General features: G+C 46.5%; 1 pseudogene; it reads right to left on the reverse strand.

The window, feature by feature from the left end:
* Positions 1-7,974, reverse strand: part of LOC102492017 (uncharacterized) — a 149,084-nt pseudogene that overhangs the window by 108,694 nt on the left and 32,416 nt on the right.

Consider the following 7,974-nt stretch of genomic DNA (forward strand, 5'->3'; position numbering starts at 1 on the left):
GGTCTTTTTTTTTTTTTTTTTTTTTCAGTCATCAAAATAAAACACGTCCATGGGAAGAAACAACAGTACCTGCAAGAACCCCCATCCCAGTCTGCTTTCTGGGAGTCAACCAATTTTAGTTCTTTCCTTCAGGTGTTTCCCTCATTTTGCTTTTAAAACGCTTCTACTTCTAGTCCTTCCTTTACCAGTTTTGCTGACTACTTGCTAAGCTAGTTAAGGATATAGTGCTTTCGTCATCTTTTTTTATTCCTTTTTTCATTACCCTAATAATATTTAGTCATTTACTCCTATAAGTTCTTGTTTACATTTCATTGTTATAGATCTCTGTGGGGAGCCCTAGTAATTTATGCAATATACAAACACTTTTATGCTTTTGTTCCAATAATTGTCATTATTTTTTTTCTTTATTCATGATAGAGCACATGCATATGAGAGAGAGAGAGAGATAAGCACCCTCCCTGGGGGCTACTCATGCTGCCATTACCTTCCTCCGATCTTCCAACCCTTTAGGTCTTGGGCACTCATGCATGTGCCCTGTGTGCTTCAGCCTGACGAGGCAAGGGATTCAAAATGTGATCCCCATGTGAGCTCAGGCTTCTCTTGAGCAGCGCATTACTACTGCCCCACGGAGCCAGTCTATGTCCAACTAATGATCAGCTGTGTCTTTTGAATCCTCACTTGATATGATAAGATAATGACACCCTTCTCCTTTCCCTTAGCTCACTTCCTCACCCACCTCTCTCACCAGGTGGTGTTTTGGTAAAATGCCCAGTCTTTATTTTAAAAGACCCCATCTTGAAAAGCAGAAGATGTGCAAGATGAAAAGAATTTTTACTGAACGTTTACTAGGTGCTAGAAACTGTGCATGCATCATCACATTTAATCTTCTTAGTAATCCCTGGAGGGAAATACCATAATTGCACATTTTTAAAATTATTTCCATTTAAGTTTATTTATTTCTTCTGAGAGAGAGGCACCCCCAACAGGATCTTCATGCTGTGATCCACCCCCAGTCTCAGCTGGCCTGAGTCATGGGCATATGCCACTACTGTGCCACCACGTGGCCCCAGAAGGGCAATTTTAGACATGAGAAAACTGTGACTAGACCATATGCTGGTAGGGACCACACTGATATTTGAACCAGAGTTGGACTCCAAAGCCACTATTCTTCTTCCAGAGCCCCATGCATCTTTCAGCTTCAGTTTCATATGCAGCTTTTCAAGTCCCCTTTCTGTGGCTAAAGCTTGGACTAGAAGTCTTTATCTAGTTTTGGAGCCCCACAGTGGTTCTGGCTCATTCATGATGCTGCATCTTCTTCCCAGAGGACAAAGGAAAGAGCAACTTCAGAGAGAACTGAAAGCAAATGAACTATACCTTAGAGGGTGTGTGTGGAGAGTGGATCTTCTAGATGGGCTTGATAGTTTGGTTGCATGGCTGAAAGGCCTCTCTCTGCCTGGTGGCCTGGCTTTGGCCTTTGAAAGCCAGCACGGAAATCGTAGGCGGTCCCCAAGGTGACACTGGGAATTGTTTCACAGCATCACCAGGGTTCCCCCAGCCAGCATGCCGCATTTAACACAAGAAGCAAATACAGAATTTTAAGGTTGTAGCTGACTCAGACCATTGCTGTGGCGTTGCGGTCATAGACACGTGGGAAATTCCCAAATTGACTTTCCCACAGAGCTGTTTCGGAGTGGGGGACAGAAAGAGGCCGGGGGTGGAGAATGTATTTTAGTTATTTATTTGATTACTATTTGTTAAATTGTTGGACTGTTTCAACCAGAAGCACCAAGTAGGATTTCCCCACGGGTCACTTCCGGGCATATAGAAGAGTAGAGAGGTCAAAGGCCCAGGCTCAATTTTCCATACTAAGGGAAGAGAGACTACAATAACATAAAACAGACAATCCCAGATTCTTTCTATTGGTCTTTACGCTGCTGTTATAAAAAAACATTTGAACATTCCTACTCATCCACTTTCCCCCAACCTGTGTCTCTGGGTTCCCCCTCTTTTTTGGCACTCCCACCATCCACCCTGCCTTGGAGTTATCTTGATTCTTTCATCTCCTCACTTCCTGCCAACCCTTCTTTACCCCAGCCCACCCCTTGCCCCAACACACACCCACACCCATGCCCCCAGAAGTTCCCCTGTTGATTTGCAGTATCTTATGCTTTCTTCCTTTCCTCTTTTCTTAGTGACCTCCAACTTTATTAGCTCAGGCCTGGATTCTTGATTTCTTTAACTACTCTTTGTGCCTCTAATTATATTTCCCATCCCACTGGCCTGACCCCAATCCATCTTGTCACTACTGCTAGATGAATCTTCCTACAGAAGAGCTTTCTGTAGCCTACTCAGACTTTCCCAAGGCTTCTCTGCTGCTACAGTATAAAATCCAACGGTCTTGGCTTGGCATTCGAGGCCCTGTGCTACCTGCTTTCAGCTTTAATTTCTATACTCAGTTCTTGCCACTTCCCAACTAGATGGAGAATTTCTCTTTTTTTCTCCTTTCTCTCTTTCTTCTCTCTTTCTCTCTCTCTTTTTCTTTCTTTCTCTTTATTTTTGGAGAGAGATGGGGAAGAGGAAGAGATAGAGAGATACAAAGATATTTTTGATGGGATCTTGCCTTGTTGTAATCCTTCTAGCCTGGCCTCTCAGGACAAAGGGCATGTGACACCACCTCGAACCTGTTTAGGTTGGGCCACAACTGAACCTGGGTCCCCTCTGTGGCCTTAGCCACTGTGCAGCAGTGCCTTCCCACTTGTACCACCATGGCTGGACCAGAACTTCTTGAAGATAGAGAACATATCTGGCTAACTTCTGGGCTATGCTAGCACAGGAGAATGCCTAGGACATTGTGGGCTTGGGGCTTATTTCCCGAGGGAATAAAGGAACAAGCATGATAAAGACATACAGGACTTGGTCCAGCTGGTGACATGGTGGCTCACGTGGCTGGACCCCATATAGCTGACCTCACAGTTTGAGTTTAAAACATGGCAGCTTGAAAAACATGCTGGGCTCATGTGCATGCATGCCCAAAATCCTAAAAGGAGAGAGATCGATGGAGGAGAAGAAATTGTACCATGACCATTCCCCATGGGGAGTGCTCTCTCTCTCTCCTCTCCATGTGTGTGTGTGTCCAGTGAATGTATGTGCCTCTCTGGCAAATTAAAAGGAAAAAAAAAACATTCAGGACTCATTTGGCCGAATGGTTGTGTGGGAGTCTCTGTTACTGACCAGTGGGATGACCTTGGATAAGTCCTTTCCTATTTCTGGATGTCCTGTTTTCAATAGGAGTCTCAAACTTGCAGCTCTTGGGCCTGGAGGGACTGCAGACAGATTTTGTTGGTTTGTGTGTTAAAATCATTTTGAATTTCTTTATATAAACCCTGTGTGTGCTAGTTCTACCTCACCTCCATTTTCATGTTTTTAAAGATTTATTTTATTATTATTATTATATTTTAATTCACTGGAGAGTGACAGGGATAGAGAGGTAAAGTGAGAAAGCAAGTTGCCAGATCCGGGACTCAAAGCATGGTTGGCCATGTGGGAGTCCAGCACATAACCACCATTCCACCTAGTAGCCCCTCACCTCCATTTTCTTACACCTCCCCACCTCTCTCACTTTCTTTAGCTGCTTGATACATAAAGGTATTTACATTTGTAACGCTGAGATTAGGTCCTGTTTACTCACCTTTCAACTCTGGCAGGGCTGGAATTCTCTGTTTGACCGGCCTTGAAATGAAAATTGCAAGTGCTTTGCTTAAGTGGTTTCCAATGTCACCTAATATACAGCAGCCAGGCCAGACTGACTTTGCCCTCCCCTAACAGGCCACCAAAGAACAGTGGTGTGTGCCTGTAGCATTTGTGACTTTGGCTGTCAGCTGTAGAGGGAGATGTTATTCCATTGAAAGTGATTGTCTTTACATAACCAAGTACAAGTGGTGCCCATTTATACTCTGGAAAGGCCTAAGCACAGCATGCCTGTTGGCAGCCAGCTGGGCATACACAGAGGGCATTGGATGGATGCACAAAGTGTGAATTTAGCCCAAGTTGCCTGACAGAGTCCTTTCCAAGACAAACTGCTGAATGAGGGGTGTGTGCTAGAAGCATGACTTTCTCTCTCTCTCTGCCTGGCTTTCAGTGGCTGAGTCTGCTCTGAGACTCCATAGACATCCCCCCTACCCCACCCCCGAGGGCAGTGAAGATCAGGGAGGCATTCTCGCCACTGGGCTCCTTTGCATTATCTGGTCCCGAGAGCCACATGAGCTGCAAGTCTCCCTGGCCACAGGCTGGCAAGTCACAGCTCACCTGGAGATGCTACACAAACACAGTGGCTGCTGCAAGGCACTCACCCCGCCTGGACAGCAGCTGAGCCCCATGCATTTGGGCAACAGCTGGGTGAAAGGTACCGAGAGCTGGGCAGAGGGCTGGTGTGGGTGTATGTGCTCATTGCTGGGCATGGTCAGGCACTGGGTCAAAGTGGAAGTGTTGATGGCCTGGGGAGGGCTGCTGTCACCAAGTGGACATGTAGCGTGACTGCCACCAAACACAATTTGGAGGGCATAGAGGGGCTGTTCAGTTAGGGGATGCACAATGACGAAACAACCTGTGTGGCAGTTGTAGGCATCTGGGGTAGCTGGTGGGGTGGTGTAGGGTAGGGAGGTGAGGGAGGCAAAGGAGAGAAGAAAGACAGTGTTTCTGACTAAGTTGTTCCATGTGTCCAGAGCAACTCTAGGGAGCTTCCTGGGGTGAGAGAGGTCCAGTCCATGTCATTTTGCCTCCCTGTTTATGCCCTTTTCTGCTCGGCTGCTTATGAACTCAGAGAGACAAACCCCTAGTACTGTTCTTCAGAGTCATACACAACAGAGAAGGTAAACCATCCAAAGAAACTTTATGGAACATATTGCAAAGCCACAGAGAAATTATGTGTGTGTGTGTGTGTGTGTGTGTGTGTGTGTGTGTGTGTGTGTGTCTGTGCGGGGGCGTGCTTTCTGTTGCTGGTTTCCTTTGCATGACTACCACCAATTCAATATCAGCAAGGCATTGAGTGAGGCACTTCGGGTTGTAGCAGCTGCAAGGGAAAGTGGGCACAGCAGTCGTAGGGCCATAAGATAGTGCAGTCACTGAAGGGTGATAGAGGTTTGAGCAGGGCTTGGCTGTGCCAAGACTGAGGACTGAACACAGGAGGAGATGAGGTAGTGGTCAGTGTGGCTATGGGTGTACTGTGTGTTGTGTTCATTTTTATGACATGACTAGGGGACCTGGCTAGTGTGTGGATTTGTTCTGTGTAGTTTGAAACCAGGAAGTTCTGGCAGCAACTGGGTGCAAGCATGGGAGACAAGGCCAGAGAGCCTGGCGCCAGCTAGATGGGAGAGGCATAAACTGCTTTCACCTTCGTTTCCACATAGCCAGCTGGGCCTGTGTTTCCAGCAGCAGCTGTCAGTGTCTGAAGGCTTTCCATGCCTCTTCTGACTGGTCTGCAACATTCCAGTTGGAAGCCAGGGAAGTCTATGCATTGACTCGTGTCATTTCTGGCCAATTCAGTTTAGATATAGTTTGTTCTTTAAAGGTTCATGGTTTGAAATTTGGTCTTAGTGGGAGATGGTTAGATGTCCCCAAAAATGTTTATATTAAGACTCGATTGTATTATAAAGGTGTTAAGTCAAAATTTGATCCCTTCATGGTGTCCCAGGGTGAGGCCTTTGGGTGTGATAAGATAATTAGGATGGGGCCCTTATGATTGATGTCTGGTAGATTTATAAGCAGAGGTAATGAGACCAGAAGAGAGAGAAACTCATGGAGACAGACCACACTCTGCTCCGTTAGTTCTGCCTCATGCCATTTTGTGATGCTTTTGGACTTTCTAGCCACCGGAGCTGTAAATTTTGCAAATAAACCTCTATGTTCTTTATAAATTACCCAATTTCATATATTTCTATTAGCAACAAAAAAGTGAACTAAGACACTCAGCTATTCCCCGTGCCTAGAAGCCATTTTTTTTCTGCATAGCAGATGGAGGAGGTAAGGCCACACCATTCGTTATAGAACTATACCTGATTCTCGTGGTCAGTCAAGGGCCTTGTCATCATCACAGACTGGGGCTCCTTGCTGAAATGCAATCGCCTGTTAAGATGGGAGCCACTGGGACCAGCAGTTGGCGTGATGGCTATGTCACTGGACTCCCATGTAGTCAGCCGCGGGTCGAGTCCCGAACCCGGTGGCTTAAACTCACACTGGGTGCATGTGCGTGCGTGCCCAAGATCCCAAGAGGAGAAAGGAGGAGAAGGGGTTGCGGCGTGGCCATCCCCCCGGGGGGGGGGTGATTTCTCACTTTCTGTCTTTCTGTCTCTCTGTCTCTCTCTGTCTGTCTGGTGAGCGCATGGGCCCTATAGCAAAAACTTCTCCAAAAAAAAAAAAATGGGAGCCACTGAGGGGATTCTAAGGTTGCTGTTCTCTATCTTTTGAACAAGTAATTGAGGGTCAGGGCAAGCCAAGGACTGACCTGGACCTGCAACTACTGCTCCACACTGCCCAACCTACCCATCCCTTTCTACCATCAGAAGAGAGCTCTTGAATACTTCAGAGAATTTGAGGTAGAGATGATCCATCCAAACTTGGTGGGTATATGGACCTTCATCCCATGGCTACTAACCAGCTGGCCAGGCCTGACATGACATGGTGGTTACATAGCATGGGGGCTTTGTCTAAATGAGTTAAGGAGGTTCTCTCCTTAGCAATAGGACTCTTTCTATATTAGAATGGGTCTCACTGTTGCGATTCTCCTGCCTTAGCCCCTCAGCTGAGACTACAGGTGCATGCCACCATGATCAGCTCTTTTTCAAATAGGGCCTCACTATGTTGTCCAGGCCAACTTCAAATTCATAATCCTCCTACCTCAGCCTCCTAAATTACATTTTTTTTTTGGAGAGGTTTTCGCTATAGGGCACGTGCACTCACCAGACAGACAGAGAGAGACATAGAGACAGAAAGCAAGAAATCACCCCCCAGGGGGGATGGTCACGCCGCAATCCCTTCTCCTCCATTCTCCTCTCGGGATCTTGGGCACACACGCACACGCGCCCAGCATGAGTTTTAAGCCACCGGGTCCGGGACGCAAACTGCGGTCGACTACGTGGGAGTCCAGCGACATAGCCATTACGCTAACTGTTGGTTCCCAACCTCCTAAATTACTGGGATTACAGGTGCACACCATCACACCCAGCCTTTACATTGAACTGGGAATCAAACCTGGGCCTCCTACATGGTCCCAACCTGGAGCACAGTGTCTTAGCAGTGCATACTATTGAAGCAGGGTCCAGCAGTAAGACTTTTGACCAGTGAGTGGATCTGGGGATTCCCTGACCAGGAGCAGCAAATCAAATGCATGCAGGGACACACGGTCTACCTTACCCTGGCAGGTAACATAAGGATGAGAAGTAGCCAAATATAAGACAACTTGCAGTGTGACCAATCCTAATGCCACAAGTTATTTTTGAGAACACTGTGCAAGTCAAATATATATGTATATACACACATACATCCAAGTCAAAAGCATCTGTGAGCCATATTCAGCCTTTTGGCTGCTAGTTTGTGATCAGTGTGGGAAGCAAAATTTAGTTGCACTTGACTGAGAATTCTTTTTGCCTGCCAAACTCATTCTTGGTCTTTGGAAATCCAGTCCAAATGGCATCTTTGCACCACTTTCTCTGACCCCCTCCTTAGACCAAATGAATACTTTTCTCTCTGATCCCTCAATATGTCCATTGTAGCATATTAGAATATACAGTCATTCATTCATTCATTCAAAAAAAACTTTCCTTTATGACTACTTTGGCAAGGGCTGTTCTAGGGTTACAGAGATGAATAAACAGTTCTGGGGTCGGCAGATGGGGTGGTAGTTGGGGTGGGCGCTGGACTTCCACATGGCTGACTTTGGTTTGAGACCTGGATCTGGTGGTTTGCTTTCTCACTTTCCCT

This window comes from Tupaia chinensis, unplaced genomic scaffold, assembly GCF_000334495.1.
Source record: "Tupaia chinensis unplaced genomic scaffold, TupChi_1.0 Scaffold145304_1, whole genome shotgun sequence".
Lineage (NCBI taxonomy): Eukaryota > Metazoa > Chordata > Mammalia > Scandentia > Tupaiidae > Tupaia > Tupaia belangeri.